Raw genomic sequence first — 20,859 nt, forward strand, 5'->3', positions numbered from 1 at the left:
TCGTGCTCCCGTGTGACATGAACCATTACGTACACATTAAGCAATACAGTCATTTGAGTGTGTGTGTGATCTTTCCCGTGTAATATAAACTCTTAAGTGCATTAGGCAGTACAATCAAGTGAGTGTGCTATCTTCATCACACAGCACGTGGTAACTTGTATGAGTGTCACCCTAAGTTCACAACATCATGTGAGTGTAGGTTACTGCATTATATCACTACACAGTGTATGGTGAATTATAGGAAGTTCCCTGTAAGTTCATAATATCATGTGAGTGCATGTCATGTGAGTGCATGTGCTTATCATTACACAGAGCGTGATAGGTTATATATGTCAATAAGAGTTCAAAACTGAGGTGTCACTAAGAGTTCACACCGTTATATTACATATTACACATAAATGCAGTATTAGTTTTTGTAACAGTCTACACACAAACATGGTTATATAGCTATTTGTATCTTATCCAACCTATATAGTCTAACACTTGATGAGGGTTTCTGACTTTTACACTACAAGAAGCTAACGGCACCAGAGAAGCTAACAGCACCAGAGAAGCTAACGGCACCAGAGAAGCTAACGACACCAGAGAAGCTAACAACACCAGAGAAGCTAACGGCACCAGAGAAGCTAACGGCACCAGAGAAGCTAACGACACCAGAGAAGCTAACAACACCAGAGAAGCTAACGGCACCACAGAAGCTAACGGCACCACAGAAGCTAACAACACCAGAGAAGCTAACGGCACCAGAGAAGCTAACGACAACAGAGAAGCTAACGGCCCCACAGAAGCTAACGGCACCAGAGAAGCTAACAGCCCCAAAGAAGCTAACGACACCAGAGAAGCTAACGGCACCAGAGAAGCTAACGACAACAGAGAAGCTAACGGCACCAGAGAAGCTAACGACAACAGAGAAGCTAACGGCCCCAGAGAAGCTAACGACACCAGAGAAGCTAACGACAACAGAGAAGCTAACGACACCAGAGAAGCTAACGATACCACAGAAGCTAACTGCACCAGAGAAGCTAACGGCCCCAGAGAAGCTAACGACACCAGAGAAGCTAACGACAACAGAGAAGCTAACGACACCAGAGAAGCTAACGATACCACAGAAGCTAACGGCACCAGAGAAGCTAACGACACCAGAGAAGCTAACGGCACCAGAGAAGCTAACGGCACCAGAGAAGCTAACGACACCAGAGAAGCTAACGGCACCAGAGAAGCTAACGACACCAGAGAAGCTAACGACACCACAGAAGCTAACGGCACCAGAGAAGCTAACGACACCAGAGAAGCTAACGACACCAGAGAAGCTAACGACACCAGAGAAGCTAACGACACCAGAGAAGCTAACGACACCACAGAAGCTAACGGCACCAGAGAAGCTAACGGCACCAGAGAAGCTAACGGCACCAGAGAAGCTAACGGCACCAGAGAAGCTAACGACACCAGAGAAGCTAACGTGGCTTTAAACGTCGACAGAGTGAATATTTATTGAACAAAGCTGCAGTTATATTATTAATAATGAACTTGTAATGTTTAATGAACAAACCTGCTCTGTGTAACCGAAGCTGAGGGTTGAAAACAGCGTCCAGTAGTTTCCGTTGTCGCTCGTTCTCCTCTTTTGATCGACAAAGTTCCTCCTCGTACTCTGCTATCGTTCTTTCAAACAGCCCAAATATCTCTCCATCAGCCGCAGTTAGTCGCTGCTTCAACAACGATCTCAGCATTTGGACTTTAGACATTTTCACACTTTTAAAAAACACAACAAAGACACTCTGCTAACACCTGGGCTGCGCCCGAAAGGCCAAGTAGTATGGATTGTAGTGGCGATGTTACGTTCGAGCCAGTTTGCTCCTTCTTCTCCTTCTTCTCCTTCTTCTTCTTCTTCTTCTTCTTCTTCTTCTTCTTCTTGTCTTTAAGTGCATTACGGCCACCTTCTGCTCCGGAGTGTGAATCACAGATTAGATTCTATTGTGTAAACCTGTCCGTCTAATGAATTCAAAAAACACTCTTGTACTCAGCCCACTTGGCAGACTTATCAAAGTTTTAACATTAATTTCATGTATTCCAATTTTTCTCAACTCCTCCTTCATATGCTGTCTTTCTTGGCTGTAAGTGTTGCATTCTGTGATTGCATGTGTTATTGATTCCTCAGACTGACAGTGTACACATAAACCAGTTGGGTGTTTTCCTATTTTGTGTAGTGTACCGTTAAAATGACCTAATTTAATCCTATTGCATATTACCTCCTCCCTCCTTGTCCTTCCTATATTCCTGTCTGTTGACTTTATATTACTGATAAAGCTATATAAGAACCTTCCCCTTGTTTCATTGTCCCACCTCCCCTGCCATTCCTCCACTGACTTATTCCAGATTATTGTTTTGATCTCTGATTTATGTAACGAAATGCGTGTATTTATGGTCTCCTTTTGTAGTGCTTGTTTAGCCAGTTTATCCACCTCCTCATTCCCTTTTATACCTGCATGTGCCGATACCCACATAAATTCAATACGCATACCTTGCTGTATGACTCTGGCGTGTACTTGTAAAATCTGGAACAGCATATCTTGACGGCTGGATATGAAGGATGTCAGGCTGCTTAGCACTGAAACAGAATCAGCATATTAGGGTATTTCCTGGTTTATTTTCTTCTATCCACTTCAATGCCAAAAACACTGCCCACAACTCTACAGTGTAAACTCCGCTTTACCACATGAACCTTTCTGCATGGAACAGAGAAAGCAGCCCAGACCCATCTGTATACAGTGGTGGAAAAAAGTTTTCGGACACCCTTGAAATTTTACACAATCTCAAATATTATCATGAAATATTTGTGGAAAAATCTTTTTTGTGTTTCAAAAGGTGTGGCTGCATTAGACAGATACAAACAAATACAAATTATATTTTTTTGTTTATTGTTTACAAGAAAAACTAACAAAACTAAATTCTTGACAGTTTCAATATGTCAGTTCTCAACATTGTCGGTATCAAAGCCAACAAATAACAGAGAATGTGTTCAAAACTGAACAAAAAATAAATAAACCATCACATCATCAAATTAATATTTAGTAGTCCTGCCACTGGCACGTAGTAGAGCTCTAATCCTGGCTGGCATGTTCCCCACGAGCCTTTCACACTGTTGAGGGGTAATCTTGTCCCATTCTTCTTGAATTACTGCTTTTAATTCTTCTAAATTCTTTGGTTTATGCTTTGAAACAGACCTTTTGATAATCCACCACAGATTTTCAATGGGGCTCATGTCCGGGGATTGAGCTGGCCACTCTAAGACCTGGATACTGTGCTCCTGCAGCCAAGTTCTACTGGCCTTGGATGTGGCAAGGGGCATTATCTTGTTGAAACATCCAGTTTTTACCTCGACGGAACAGTGCACGCGCAGAAGGGAGCATGTGGGTTTGGAGAATGGTCCAATACTTGGTAGAGTTCAATGTGCCATCACAGACAGTGAGATGACCAACACCAGCAGCACTCATGCATCCCCAAACCATGATACTGCCTCCACCATGCTTGACAGTAGGTACTGTACATGCTGGAGATAATGCTTCGCCTGGCCTTCATGCACCCTCACATTAGTAGGAGGAAGATAAAGCTGGAAACTGGACTCATCTGACCACAAAATCTTCTTCCAATTCCTGGCTGTCCAGTTCTTGTGTGCCTGGGCCCAACGACGCTGGGCTAACCTCTGTCTCTCATTGATCAGGGGCTTCTTGATAGCCTTGTAGGACCTTAAGCCATGATCTAAAAGTCGGCCACGTACAGTGCGGGTGGAACACTGGACACCAGTTTGGTTTGACCACTGCTGCTGAAGCTCCTGTGATGTCATTCAGCGGATTTGCCTGCACATGCGGATCAGGATACGGTCATTTCTTGCTGAAGAAACCCTTGGACGCCCAGATCTTGGTTTGTCTTCCAAGCTGTTGGTTCGTCTGTATTTCTGCAGAGTGTATCCAACTGCTGAAGGACTGCATCTGCACTTCCTGGCTATCTGGCGGCAGCTGTACCCTTCCTGGCTGAGAATCTTTATCTTCAGGCGTGTTTCCTGCGTTAGGTTCCTTGTTTTCGCCATTTTTGTGTCTGAAGAACTTTCAAATGTGCTGGCTTTATGTAGACACGAAGCTTGGCAACAAAAATTGTCTTTTAATAAAAAGAACGACCTTCATCACTGGTACCAAAATGACCCAATACTCAAAATTTCTTATGTATTTTTATGGAACCAATCAATTTTAAGTTTTTAATGGGTTTTTTTGGATTTATTTAGTATTTTGGCTGTGACTGTACTAAAAGAAATTGCACTTGAAGACCTAAGAGTGATTCTTAATGCAATATTTCACAAATGCATGGGGTGTCCGAAAACTTTTTTCCACCACTGTATATCTGAATATACTGAGGGCACCAAGTCTATTTTCCCTTTCTCTGTCTTCCTGAGGTCCAGGAGGTACAAGTCTACTTGTGGTGTAATAAGCTTCCATTGTTCCACTTCTGGAGTTACCACTGTTGGGCTCACGTAGAGATTTTCCATCCCCATATCCTCTGCATACTGATTGCCCACCCGAAGCTAGCCTTTTGTCCTCTGCCTCGTTCCCAACACTCCTGCATTTCCACTTTTGTGGGGTGTTGCTCTTGTTGCCCTTTGAGGCCCAGTAGTTGGTCGCCAGTTTGCTCGACACAGTGTCGATCTTCTGAAGCGCAAGTGTTCCGAGAGACAGCAAGATCCTCCCAGTGGCATTGGCAGGTAGTGGCACCGCAGTGGCAATCTGTGGCAGTCTGTGGCAATCTGTGGCATCTCCTGGCACCCGCTCGGCAGTTCAGAAACGCCTCCCTTGACTCGCTGCCAATAAGGGCGGGGCCACATTTCCTGGGAAAACCCACTGGTCCGTGTTGTTGTTAAGACAGTCAGACTGCTTTCCACTTCCGCCGTGGAGTCATGATGAATACAAAATAAAAATTAAGGGAAAAATCAGCTACTTGTTTACACATTTTAATGTACAAAGTTTTGCACAGTTTCTCGTTGTTTTGCACCTGTTAATATTATCTAAATATATATTAATATCTGTTCCACTGCGTAAATGTGAATGTAAAATACTGTACATATTGTACTATTCTTATTCTTATATTTAATATTTTATATTTACCTGTGCTTATATTGTTCTTGTTTTCTATATTTCCTTGGTTGTATTGCTTGTTTTACATATCTAATATGAAATACAATTATAATTATATAATATAATTATAATTATGAAATATCTTAACATAACGGTTGCTACGCAGTGCCAAAGCCTGCCACAACCTGCCACATGATGCCACAACCTGCCACATGATGCCACATGATGCCACATGATGCCACAGCGTGCCACATGATGCCACATGATGCCACATGATGCCACATGATGCCACAGCGTGCCACATGATGCCACATGATGCCACATGATGCCACATGATGCCACAACCTGCCACATGATGCCACATGATGCCACAGCGTGCCACATGATGCCACATGATGCCACATGATGCCACATGATGCCACATGATGCCACAACCTGCCACATGATGCCACATGATGCCACAGCGTGCCACATGATGCCACATGATGCCACATGATGCCACAGCGTGCCACATGATGCCACATGATGCCACATGATGCCACAGCGTGCCACATGATGCCACATGATGCCACAGCGTGCCACATGATGCCACAGCCTGCCACATGATGCCACAACCTGCCACATGATGCCACATGATGCCACAGCGTGCCACATGATGCCACAGCCTGCCACATGATGCCACATGATGCCACAGCGTGCCACATGATGCCACAACCTGCCACATGATGCCACATGATGCCACATGATGCCACATGATGCCACATGATGCCACAACCTGCCACATGATGCCACATGATGCCACATGATGCCACAGCGTGCCACATGATGCCACATGATGCCACAGCGTGCCACATGATGCCACATGATGCCACATGATGCCACATGATGCCACAACCTGCCACATGATGCCACATGATGCCACAGCGTGCCACATGATGCCACATGATGCCACAGCGTGCCACATGATGCCACATGATGCCACATGATGCCACATGATGCCACATGATGCCACAGCCTGCCACATGATGCCACATGATGCCACATGATGCCACAGCCTGCCACATGATGCCACATGATGCCACAGCGTGCCACATGATGCCACAGCCTGCCACATGATGCCACATGATGCCACAGCCTGCCACATGATGCCACAACCTGCCACATGATGCCACATGATGCCACAGCCTGCCACAGCGTGCCACATGATGCCACATGATGCCACATGATGCCACAGCGTGCCACATGATGCCACAGCCTGCCACATGATGCCACATGATGCCACAGCGTGCCACATGATGCCACAGCCTGCCACATGATGCCACAGCCTGCCACATGATGCCACAGCCTGCCACAGCGTGCCACATGATGCCACAACCTGCCACATGATGCCACATGATGCCACAGCGTGCCACATGATGCCACAGCCTGCCACATGATGCCACAGCCTGCCACATGATGCCACAGCGTGCCACATGATCCCACAGCGTGCCACAGCGTGCCGCATGATGCCACATGATGCCACAGCGTGCCACATGATGCCACAGCATGCCACAGCGTGCCGCATGATGCCACATGATGCCACAGCGTGCCACATGATCCCACAGCGTGCCACATGATGCCACAGCCTGCCACATGATGCCACATGATGCCACAGCGTGCCACATGATGCCACAGCGTGCCACATGATGCCACATGATGCCACAGCGTGCCACAGCCTGCCACATGATGCCACATGATGCCACAGCGTGCCACATGATGCCACAGCGTGCCACATGATGCCACATGATGCCACAGCCTGCCACATGATGCCACATGATGCCACATGATGCCACAGCGTGCCACATGATGCCACAGCCTGCCACATGATGCCACATGATGCCACATGATGCCACAGCGTGCCACATGATGCCACAGCGTGCCACATGATGCCACAGCATGCCACATGATGCCACAGCCTGCCACATGATGCCACATGATGCCACAGCGTGCCACATGATGCCACAACGTGCCACATGATGCCACAGCGTGCCACATGATGCCACATGATGCCACAGTGTGCCACATGATGCCACAGCCTGCCACATGATGCCACATGATGCCACATGATGCCACATGATGCCACAGCCTGCCACATGATGCCACATGATGCCACATGATGCCACAGCCTGCCACATGATGCCACATGATGCCACATGATGCCACAGCCTGCCACATGATGCCACAGCGTGCCACATGATGCCACAGCGTGCCACATGATGCCACAGCGTGCCACATGATGCCACAGCGTGCCACAGCCTGCCACATGATGCCACATGATGCCACATGATGCCACAGCGTGCCACATGATGCCACAGCCTGCCACATGATGCCACATGATGCCACATCATGCCACAGCGTGCCACATGATGCCACAGCGTGCGACATGATGCCACAGCATGCCACATGATGCCACATGATGCCACAGCCTGCCACATGATGCCACATGATGCCACAGCGTGCCACATGATGCCACAACGTGCCACATGATGCCACAACGTGCCACATGATGCCACAGCGTGCCACATGATGCCACAGCGTGCCACATGATGCCACAACGTGCCACATGATGCCACAGCGTGCCACATGATGCCACAGCCTGCCACATGATGCCACATGATGCCACATGATGCCACATGATGCCACAGCCTGCCACATGATGCCGCATGATGCCACATGATGCCACAGCGTGCCACATGATCCCACAGCGTGCCACATGATGCCACAGCCTGCCACATGATGCCACATGATGCCACATGATGCCACATGATGCCACAGCATGCCACATGATGCCACATGATGCCACAGCGTGCCACATCATGCCACAGCGTGCCACATGATGCCACAGCGTGCCACAGCCTGCCACATGATGCCACATGATGCCACATGATGCCACAGCGTGCCACATGATGCCACATGATGCCACAGCCTGCCACATGATGCCACATGATGCCACAGCGTGCCACATGATGCCACAGCGTGCCACATGATGCCACAGCATGCCACATGATGCCACATGATGCCACAGCCTGCCACATGATGCCACATGATGCCACAGCGTGCCACATGATGCCACAACGTGCCACATGATGCCACAGCGTGCCACATGATGCCACATGATGCCACAGCCTGCCACATGATGCCACATGATGCCACATGATGCCACAGCCTGCCACATGATGCCACATGATGCCACATGATGCCACATGATGCCACATGATGCCACAGTCTGCCACATGATGCCACAGCGTGCCACATGATGCCACAGCGTGCCACATGATGCCACAGCATGCCACATGATGCCACATGATGCCACAGCCTGCCACATGATGCCACAGCGTGCCACATGATGCCACATGATGCCACAGCGTGCCACATGATGCCACATGATGCCACATGATGCCACAGCGTGCCACATGATGCCACAGCGTGCCACATGATGCCACATGATGCCACAGCGTGCCACAGCGTGCCACAGCCTGCCACATGATGCCACAGCCTGCCACATGATGCCACAGCGTGCCACATGATGCCACAGCCTGCCACATCCTGCCACAGCGTGCCACAGCGTGCCACAGCCTGCCACATGATGCCACAGCCTGCCACATGATGCCACAGCCTGCCACATGATGCCACAGCCTGCCACATGATGCCACAGCGTGCCACAGCCTGCCACATGATGCCACAGCCTGCCACATGATGCCACAGCCTGCCACATGATGCCACAGCCTGCCACATGATGCCACAGCGTGCCACATGATGCCACAGCCTGCCACATCCTGCCACAGCGTGCCACAGCCTGCCACATGATGCCACAGCCTGCCACATGATGCCACAGCCTGCCACATGATGCCACAGCGTGCCACATGATGCCACAGCGTGCCACATGATGCCACAGCCTGCCACAGCCTGCCACATGATGCCACAGCGTGCCACAGCCTGCCACATGATGCCACAGCGTGCCACATGATGCCACAGCGTGCCACATGATGCCACAGCGTGCCACATGATGCCACAGCCTGCCACATGATGCCACAGCGTGCCACATGATGCCACAGCGTGCCACATGATGCCACAGCGTGCCACATGATGCCACAGCGTGCCACATGATGCCACAGCCTGCCACATGATGCCACAGCGTGCCACATGATGCCACAGCGTGCCACATGATGCCACAGCGTGCCACAGCCTGCCACATGATGCCACAACCTGCCACATGATGCCACAGCGTGCCACATGATGCCACAGCCTGCCACATGATGCCACAGCCTGCCACATGATGCCACAGCGTGCCACAGCGTGCCACATGATGCCACAGCCTGCCACATGATGCCACAGCGTGCCACATGATGCCACAGCGTGCCACATGATGCCACAGCGTGCCACAGCCTGCCACATGATGCCACAGCGTGCCACATGATGCCACAGCGTGCCACAGCCTGCCACATGATGCCACAGCCTGCCACATGATGCCACAGCGTGCCACATGATGCCACAGCCTGCCACATGATGCCACAGCGTGCCACATGATGCCACATGATGCCACAGCGTGCCACATGATGCCACAGCCTGCCACATGATGCCACAGCGTGCCACATGATGCCACAGCGTGCCACATGATGCCACAGCGTGCCACATGATGCCACATGATGCCACATGATGCCACATGATGCCACAGCGTGCCACATGATGCCACAGCGTGCCGCATGATGCCACATGATGCCACATGATGCCACAGCGTGCCACATGATGCCACATGATGCCACAGCCTGCCACATGATGCCACAGCGTGCCACATGATGCCACAGCGTGCCACATGATGCCACATTATGCCACAGCCTGCCACATGACGCCACAGCGTGCCACATGATGCTACAGCGTGCAACATGATTGCACATGATGCCACAGTCATATGCTTAAAACAACTTTTCTACCAGGAAACGCTACCAGGACTCCTAAAATACATTACAAAATACAATATTATGTTTAAAACAGCTATAGTGTCAGGCATGAGCTTTACAAAATACAATATTGTATGACGACTGAGCGTGAAGTGTGAATAAAACGGTGTCAAGGAGCCCCTTTACAGCCTAATGTCACCTCTTGGATCTAGACTCATCCGACGCAAGGGATATAGACTTGATCCTCTAAGAGGAGTCCCAATAACCCAGTAAAATGTAGGTTTGCAGCAGTCAAAATCCAAATTTTAATTGTCTTGAAAAAGTCTTCTACATATCTCTTCCGCATTAATGTTAATGAATGAATGTCATTTACTGTGTTTAGTAATACTCTGATGCAAGGAATCTCTTAACACCTACAATAAACAGCTATGTAGGCTAATTGTGCTCATCATACCACTACTTAGGAGAAGCTGATAAACAAGATTAATACAAGTTTTGCATTTAATAGTATTATCAATGATAATACAGATGATATTCAATGAAAATAAAGAGGAAAATTGCACTTGAGACAACATGGTATTCAACAGTATCTAGTTAAGTTATGTAGGTCGGAGGAAGTCCAGCTGTGACAAAGACACCTTGTGGCAGGCTGTGGCAGGTTGTGGCATCATGTGGCACGCTGTGGCATCATGTGGCACGCTGTGGCATCATGTGGCACGCTGTGGCATTATGTGGCACGCTGTGGCATCATGTGGCACGCTGTGGCATTATGTGGCATCATGTGGCAGGCTGTGGCACGCTGTGGCATCATGTGGCACGCTGTGGCAGGCTGTGGCAGGTTGTGGCATCATGTGGCACGCTGTGGCATCATGTGGCATCATGTGGCAGGCTGTGGCACGCTGTGGCATCATGTGGCAGGCTGTGGCAGGCTGTGGCATCATGTGGCAGGCTGTGGCAGGTTGTGGCATCATGTGGCACGCTGTGGCATCATGTGGCATCATGTGGCAGGCTGTGGCACGCTGTGGCATCATGTGGCACGCTGTGGCAGGCTGTGGCATCATGTGGCAGGCTGTGGCAGGCTGTGGCACGCTGTGGCATCATGTGGCAGGCTGTGGCAGGCTGTGGCACGCTGTGGCATCATGTGGCAGGCTGTGGCACGCTGTGGCATCATGTGGCAGGCTGTGGCATCATGTGGCAGGCTGTGGCACGCTGTGGCATCATGTGGCAGGCTGTGGCACGCTGTGGCATCATGTGGCAGGCTGTGGCATCATGTGGCAGGCTGTGGCATCATGTGGCATCATGTGGCACGCTGTGGCATCATGTGGCATCATGTGGCACGCTGTGGCATCATGTGGCACGCTGTGGCATCATGTGGCACGCTGTGGCATCATGTGGCAGGCTGTGGCATCATGTGGCACGCTGTGGCAGGCTGTGGCATCATGTGGCAGGCTGTGGCATCATGTGGCACGCTGTGGCAGGCTGTGGCAGGCTGTGGCATCATGTGGCAGGCTGTGGCACGCTGTGGCATCATGTGGCACGCTGTGGCATCATGTGGCAGGCTGTGGCATCATGTGGCACGCTGTGGCACGCTGTGGCATCATGTGGCACGCTGTGGCATCATGTGGCACGCTGTGGCATCATGTGGCATCATGTGGCACGCTGTGGCATCATGTGGCAGGCTGTGGCATCATGTGGCAGGCTGTGGCAGGCTGTGGCATCATGTGGCACGCTGTGGCATCATGTGGCAGGCTGTGGCAGGCTGTGGCATCATGTGGCAGGCTGTGGCATCATGTGGCAGGCTGTGGCACGCTGTGGCACCATGTGGCAGGCTGTGGCAGGCTGTGGCATCATGTGGCACGCTGTGGCATCATGTGGCAGGCTGTGGCAGGCTGTGGCATCATGTGGCAGGCTGTGGCATCATGTGGCAGGCTGTGGCACGCTGTGGCACCATGTGGCAGGCTGTGGCACGCTGTGGCATCATGTGGCAGGCTGTGGCACGCTGTGGCACCATGTGGCAGGCTGTGGCACGCTGTGGCATCATGTGGCAGGCTGTGGCATCATGTGGCAGGCTGTGGCATCATGTGGCACGCTGTGGCATCATGTGGCACGCTGTGGCATCATGTGGCATCATGTGGCACGCTGTGGCATCATGTGGCAGGCTGTGGCATCATGTGGCATCATGTGGCAGGCTGTGGCAGGCTGTGGCATCATGTGGCAGGCTGTGGCAGGCTGTGGCACCATGTGGCATCATGTGGCATCATGTGGCAGGCTGTGGCAGGCTGTGGCATCATGTGGCAGGCTGTGGCACGCTGTGGCACCATGTGGCAGGCTGTGGCACGCTGTGGCATCATGTGGCACGCTGTGGCAGGCTGTGGCATCATGTGGCAGGCTGTGGCACGCTGTGGCACCATGTGGCAGGCTGTGGCACGCTGTGGCATCATGTGGCAGGCTGTGGCACGCTGTGGCATCATGTGGCAGGCTGTGGCACGCTGTGGCATCATGTGGCAGGCTGTGGCATCATGTGGCAGGCTGTGGCATCATGTGGCATCATGTGGCACGCTGTGGCATCATGTGGCATCATGTGGCACGCTGTGGCATCATGTGGCACGCTGTGGCATCATGTGGCACGCTGTGGCATCATGTGGCAGGCTGTGGCATCATGTGGCACGCTGTGGCATCATGTGGCAGGCTGTGGCATCATGTGGCACGCTGTGGCAGGCTGTGGCACGCTGTGGCATCATGTGGCACGCTGTGGCATCATGTGGCAGGCTGTGGCATCATGTGGCACGCTGTGGCATGCTGTGGCATCATGTGGCACGCTGTGGCATCATGTGGCACGCTGTGGCATCATGTGGCACGCTGTGGCATCATGTGGCACGCTGTGGCATCATGTGGCATCATGTGGCACGCTGTGGCATCATGTGGCAGGCTGTGGCATCATGTGGCAGGCTGTGGCAGGCTGTGGCATCATGTGGCACGCTGTGGCAGGCTGTGGCATCATGTGGCACGCTGTGGCAGGCTGTGGCATCATGTGGCAGGCTGTGGCATGCTGTGGCATCATGTGGCAGGCTGTGGCATCATGTGGCATCATGTGGCAGGCTGTGGCATCATGTGGCACGCTGTGGCATCATGTGGCATCATGTGGCATCATGTGGCACGCTGTGGCATCATGTGGCACGCTGTGGCATCATGTGGCAGGTTGTGGCATCATGTGGCATCATGTGGCAGGCTGTGGCATCATGTGGCACGCTGTGGCATCATGTGGCACGCTGTGGCATCATGTGGCACGCTGTGGCATCATGTGGCAGGTTGTGGCATCATGTGGCATCATGTGGCATCATGTGGCACGCTGTGGCATCATGTGGCATCATGTGGCATCATGTGGCACGCTGTGGCATCATGTGGCACGCTGTGGCATCATGTGGCATCATGTGGCATCATGTGGCAGGCTGTGGCATCATGTGGCATCATGTGGCATCATGTGGCACGCTGTGGCATCATGTGGCACGCTGTGGCATCATGTGGCAGGCTGTGGCATCATGTGGCATCATGTGGCACGCTGTGGCATCATGTGGCATCATGTGGCATGCTGTGGCATCATGTGGCAGGCTGTGGCATCATGTGGCATCATGTGGCACGCTGTGGCATCATGTGGCAGGCTGTGGCATCATGTGGCAGGCTGTGGCATCATGTGGCACGCTGTGGCATCATGTGGCAGGCTGTGGCATCATGTGGCAGGCTGTGGCATCATGTGGCATCATGTGGCACGCTGTGGCATCATGTGGCACGCTGTGGCATCATGTGGCAGGCTGTGGCATCATGTGGCAGGCTGTGGCATCATGTGGCAGGCTGTGGCATCATGTGGCAGGCTGTGGCATCATGTGGCACGCTGTGGCATCATGTGGCAGGCTGTGGCATCATGTGGCATCATGTGGCACGCTGTGGCATCATGTGGCATCATGTGGCATCATGTGGCAGGCTGTGGCATCATGTGGCATCATGTGGCACGCTGTGGCATCATGTGGCATCATGTGGCATCATGTGGCACGCTGTGGCAGGCTGTGGCATCATGTGGCACGCTGTGGCAGGCTGTGGCATCATGTGGCATCATGTGGCATGCTGTGGCACGCTGTGGCATCATGTGGCAGGCTGTGGCATCATGTGGCACGCTGTGGCATCATGTGGCATCATGTGGCACGCTGTGGCATCATGTGGCATCATGTGGCACGCTGTGGCATCATGTGGCATCATGTGGCATCATGTGGCACACTGTGGCAGGCTGTGGCATCATGTGGCATCATGTGGCACGCTGTGGCAGGCTGTGGCATCATGTGGCACACTGTGGCACGCTGTGGCATCATGTGGCATGCTGTGGCATCATGTGGCATGCTGTGGCATCATGTGGCACACTGTGGCACGCTGTGGCAGGCTGTGACCAAAGTACAGATTTCCACTGGTCTAATGTCCATTCCTTGTGTTTCTTGGCCCAAACAAATCTCTTCTGCTTGTTGCCTCTCCTTAGCAGTGGTTTCCTAGCAGCTATTTGACCATGAAGGCCTGATTCGCGCAGTCTCCTCTTAACAGTTGTTCTAGAGATGGGTCTGCTGCTAGAACTCTGTGTGGCATTCATCTGGTCTCTGATCTGAGCTGCTGTTAACTTGCCATTTCTGAGGCTGGTGACTCGGATGAACTTATCCTCAGAAGCAGAGGTGACTCTTGGTCTTCCTTTCCTGGGTCGGTCCTCATGTGTGCCAGTTTCGTTGTAGCGCTTGATGGTTTTTGCGACTCCACTTGGGGACACATTTAAAGTTTTTGCAATTTTCCGGACTGACTGACCTTCATTTCTTAAAGTAATGATGGCCACTGCTTTTCTTTAGTTAGCTGATTGGTTCTTGCCATAATATGAATTTTAACAGTTGTCCAATAGGGCTGTCGGCTGTGTATTAACCTGACTTCTGCACAACACAACTGATGGTCCCAACCCCATTGATAAAGCAAGAAATTCCACTAATTAACCCTGATAAGGCACACCTGTGAAGTGGAAACCATTTCAGGTGACTACCTCTTGAAGCTCATGGAGAGAATGCCAAGAGTGTGCAAAGCAGTAATCAGAGCAAAGGGTGGCTATTTTGAAGAAACTAGAATATAAAACATGTTTTCAGTTATTTCACCTTTTTTTGTTAAGTACATAACTCCACATGTGTTCATTCATAGTTTTGATGCCTTCAGTGAGAATCTACAATGTAAATAGTCATGAAAATAAAGAAAACGCATTGAATGAGAAGGTGTGTCCAAACTTTTGGCCTGTACTGTATATTACATATATATATCATATATATGTAATATATGTATGTGTATATATGTATATAATATAATATATATATAATCTGTTTGTTTGACCTTTTCATGTATAATGTCGCATTGTTGTGGCTGCACAGGTCTGTACGCCTCCTTCATTATGTGCAACAAGCTAAAGATTTAAGTTGCACAAATATACAATGATCAACACACACAGTTTTCATTAGTCAAAAATGTATTTCTGCAAATATGATTATGAATAAAGTGGTCTGTTTTATACCGGTATTAAGTTAGTTTGATATTGGACATTCACATTCATTTGACATTCAAAAGACAACAACAAACAACAATAATAACATAAGTAATGATAATAATAAATACTAGCTCTGTTAAAACAGATGATTAAGTTTGGCATAATGAAAGTTCATCATGGCAGAGCAGTTTTATTGGATGTCACTGTACTGTGTGAGGTGACAGGTGTTCAAAGTGACTCAGCCTACACACATGACAGAATGTGCTGGTGGAAATGCTGTATCTAGATATTGCTATTCTTTTTAACCTTGTAAAACACTTTGTGCTACATTTATGTATAAAAAGTGCTTTATAAATAAAGATTGATTGATTGAAGTAATGATGATGGTTGTCATCACGATAACAGGTTGGATTATTTCAAAAACAATACAAAGGATCTTCAAAGTGCAAAGTTTAAGTTTTTGAGTGTGGCATGTCATGTCATTGCTTACTGTGGCAGTGAATTAATTATTGTGTGCAAAAGGAGGCGTCTGCGAGCTCTGGCTTGCCTACACCTCGCATTTTGCATGTTGAGAAGCATGAGAGAGCTTGCAGACATGTTGCTGGTGGGTAAAGAGTGGCCAGCTTCATTTTGGGCAATTTCAATAGTCACAGGTGCGTTCAGATTTTGGTGCAGTACCTCAGCCAAGCCAGCAGATGGGGTGCTTTCGTAGGTAGTACCTCTGCTCTGCCAGCAGATGGGGTGTTTTCCCACCAATCTTTTAGTATGTCTGAATGGACCCAACTTGTTTCGTAGGTAGGAGAAGTATCTAGTGGTAGTACGTAGTAGTAGTATGCAGTATGCCAGTGGGCCTTTCGAATGCAGCCCCGGTTCTGCCAGACACCATCTTGTTCACAGTGTGAAGTTAGCCACAGTAAAGAATACAGCTTCCGTGGCAAATCGGTTGCTGAGCTTCAAAATAAAAGTCCGGAAGTGTTACTGAATTTGCAAATTAGGCGCAAAAAGTAGTGTCATAAATATCTCTTGTGCCAGAAATAAAATACAAAAATCTACAGTCATGAACAGAAGAGGATGACATGTTATAACTTCGATAAACTTCTAACTTTTTATCTGGTACCATCAGTCACTAAAAGCTGCCTCTTATCCAGTGACACACGTCAGCATTTAGCTTTTCGATCAATAGAAACTGGTTAGAGATCAGCGCTGTACAACAGAGCCTCGTCACTTGACTTGTTTGACTTGTTTCCAGCTGCAAGTCAAAGCCACATTTGAGATGCCACAAGCAGTTTTAAAAAAAAACAGACTGTGATCAAAATAAAAGGCAGAGACAGGGAATTTTTTTTTAATCTGCTTTAAAATTTACAGCTGCACTACATGTAAATGAAAAACTATGTAAAATAAACAGCAGGGCTGTACATGAATGTTTTTGCACACAGCACTGGAGCTACAGCGGTTTAAAGGGTGGCAGCACAGGGCACTAAACTATAACATGAGTACAAAAGTATCAAGTAGATCTCAATCCACTGTAGTTTGGAACAATTAAAAGTCTTTGTGGGAGGAGTTGAAAAGTCATTTTCTATCTGTTGGCCTTTCAGATGAATCGAGAGCTGAAAAATGTTTTAAATCTTTTTATTTATTTATTCTATTAATCTTATTTATGTACAGTATTCAAATAAAACACAAGAAGCTTGTGCTCTAGAGAAAGGATCAACACTCAGTGAAAAACCTAAGCCCTATGATAAGCTAATATGGCAAGACTTAACTATACAAACCAATGAGCAGCGATAACTAGCATGTCTTTGGGGTCATCGGGTGGGAACCTCCTTTCACCAGTGTTTCGTCTAGTTGGTCCCATGACACCTCCAGGAGGCTAGACAGTGATCTCTGGCGTCCCAGAGACACTCCCCTAATGCCAGGTCTCACTGCTCTCCACACTAACCAAACAACCTCCTTTACCTTACTTACACATGGCTTTCTCAGCCCACACATGGCTTTCTCAGCCCAAGCAGCACTGCCATCTTCAACCAAGCCCAGGCTCTGTACATGCGAGCTCTAAGTAGAAGCAGGGCTGACACTACCTTTCCTAACACATTCACCATACTCTATTTCACATGCTACATAGCATAACTCCAATATAAGATAAAGTTAAAGGAGCTAAATGAACTTACAAGATCAGCAAACACACTCACCTTGCCGCATGGCCTCAAACAAAATGGATTCAAATAGGCCACTCCCACACTTAAATACTTCCTCTTCCTGGATTTCTCCTGACAGGAAGTGGATCTCTCCACCTGATCTCAAGGGGTTATGTGCCCTGCTTAGTAGTTCCCCCTGCTGGCCCCCAGATGACATTATTTCTTCTGTAACAGATAAACTGGCTGCATTTAATTGCTTCATCTGACATTTCCCTCACTGTCTTCCTCAAACTCTGTCCCCGCACTCCAAGTTCCCCCAGGAGCGAGACAGCTGATCTTGCTATGAATCCCCTACACCCCACTTCCACTGGACAAATCCTAGTCTTCCATCCTCGCTGCTCAGCTTCTGCTCCTAAGTCTGCATATCTAAACTTTTTTCTTTCATAGGCTTCTTCCACTGAGTCTTCCCAAGGAACTGTCAGCTCAATGAAATAAACTATCCGTTGACTCACTGACCACAACACTAAGTCAGGCCTCTGCCTGGTACAAACTATTTCCTGGGGAACAACAAGCTTTCCCCCTAAATCTACTTGCATTTCCCAATCACAAGCACCTTCTAGGCGGCCACACCCTTGCCTCCTCACTAACTTATCCCTTCTGTATTTCTCTCACGGACAAACTGAATTACTAAACTCCTATCCTTAACACCTTCTGAATTCACCTGTCTTCGTTTCCCTTCGATGCCTGCAGCTAAACATTTCAACACCTGGTTATGTCGCCATGTATATCGGCCTTGTGACAAGCTAACTTTACAGCCTGACAAAATATGCTTTAAGGTTGCGGTACGTGAACACAATGGGCATGATGGGTCCTCATTTACCCACAGTTTTAGGTTCTGGGGGGTTGGTAACACATCGTATGTAGCCCCTACCAGGAATCTAATACGATTCTCCTCCATACTCCACAGGTCCCTCCAACTAAGCTTCCTCTTCTCTACATTTTCCCAATTCAACCACTGTCCCTGTTTAGCCTGGGCCACTACTTTTGCACCCCTTAGCATCTCTTCCTGTCTACGTATCTGTTCTACAACCAGCTTTCTTTTATCTTTGAGACCTGCTTTATTCCATACCAGTTTGCCTGAGCCAAGCCCCAGGCCTCCCGGGCCAAACTGAACATTACCTACAATCTCTGCATGTCTAAGAGCTGCCTCTGCCTCCTGAACTGCCGATTGGGTTCCACTTCCTCCCCTTGGTTGGATTTGGAGCCACACTCCTAACTACCACGTCCTTACTCCCAGATAGCAAGAGCTCTGTCCTGACCTTGGTACATTTAAATTCCTCTGTTAAACTAGATACTGGCAGCTGAAGAATCCCTTTCCCATACAATGCAACACTACTTAGGCACCTAGGAGCACCCAACCACTTCCTAATATAGGAGCTAACCGACCTTTCAATTCTCTCCACTACAGATATTGGAATTTCATAAATTGACAGTGGCCACATTAACCTAGGATATAGCCCAAATTGCAAACACCACAACTTCAACTTTCCTGGAAGTTCAGATTTCTCTATTCTATCCAATCCTTCTGCCACATCTTTCCTCAATTTCACCACCTGTTCCTCATCATTCAATTCCACATTGTACCACCTACCTAAGCTCTTTACTGACTTTTCCCTAATTGTTGGGATTTCCTCATCATCTATGACAAACTTCCTATCACTTAATTTCCCTCTACATATCAAGATGCTTCTAGATTTACTAGGCTTGATCTTCATACTGGCCCACTTGAGGTTCTTATTTACCTTCTCTAGTAGCCTCTTTGTACATGGCATTGTTGTGGTCACCAGTGTCATGTCATCCATGTAAGCCCTAACTGGTGGAAGATGCAACCCCTTCTGTCGTCTCTCTCCACCTACCACCCACTTAGAAGCCCTGATGATTACTTCCATTGCCATAGTAAATGCTAACGGAGAAATTGTACACCCTGCCATGATGCCTATTTCTAGCCTCTGCCAACCTGTTGTGAAACCTGTCGTACTTAGACACAACCTAATATCCTGAAAATATGCTTTCACTAAATTAACAACTACCTGTGGCACTCTGAAGTAGTCAAATGCACTCCAAATGAGGCTGTGCGGTACTGAACCAAACGCATTTGCAAGATCTAAAAATACTACATGCAGGTCCCTTTTCTTAATCTTCGCTGCCTGAATCTGGTGCCAGATCATGCTAGTATGCTCGAAACACCCTGAAAAACCTGGTATTCCTGCCTTCTGCACCATGGTATCTATTAAGCTATTCCTTTCTAAGTAGCTAGCTAATCTTTGCGCAACTACACTAAAGAAAATCTTCCCCTCTACATTCAAGAGAGAAATCATCCGGAACTGGCTAAGGTCCACAGACTCCTTCTCCTTAGGAATGAGGACACCCCCTGCCCTACGCCATGCTCTTGGTATAACTTGCTTCTCCCAAACTATTCTTAGCTGTTTCCATAAAAATTTAAGGGTATCAGGCGCACCTTTATAAACCCGGTAGGGGACTCCATTAGGCCCCGGGGCCGAAGAAGCCTTTGCACGCCTGACCACCTCCTGAAGCAGAGCATCAACAGAGAGGCCGAGGGAGGGACGGAGACAGAGACACTTTGTCCTTGTTATATGCGTCTTGTATATGAAACGTCTGTGTCACATGTGTGCAACCGCAGTAATTTCATTAACGTCACAAACTGATGTAGTGTAGCACATGTAACATACAGACCAATGTCTCACTGTAGACTAATGAACAGACAGATGAAACAGAGGAGCAGCTCTGTGTCTCTCTGACTGCTGATGAAGAACTTGTGAGTGAGGGGGCAGAGCTGTGCTGGGAGTGTGAGAGAGAAAAGAAGCACACTGGTACACGTTATGTTACACAACTTGACTCTATATAGATTTAAACGGTATTATCTAAATTCATATCTTGATTGAAAATACATCAATATATCGAACACAGTCATTACATCGCCCAGCCCTAAGAGAGGGTGTCATATAATCCAGTATGTCCTCTCCTCAGATGGGTAATGATCATCTCTTGCCTTGGGATCCCACTCTGTAATCTGCCTGCACTGAATATTCCTTAGT

General features: G+C 48.9%; 1 protein-coding gene across 4 annotated transcripts in view; it reads right to left on the bottom strand.

Annotated features, from left to right (window-relative positions):
- LOC125883955 (gastrula zinc finger protein XlCGF57.1-like) overlaps positions 1-20,859 on the bottom strand; it is a 77,209-nt gene that overhangs the window by 9,159 nt on the left and 47,191 nt on the right. The window lies entirely within an intron of this gene.

Source organism: Epinephelus fuscoguttatus, linkage group LG23 (assembly GCF_011397635.1).
Source record: "Epinephelus fuscoguttatus linkage group LG23, E.fuscoguttatus.final_Chr_v1".
Taxonomy (NCBI): Eukaryota; Metazoa; Chordata; class Actinopteri; order Perciformes; family Serranidae; genus Epinephelus; species Epinephelus fuscoguttatus.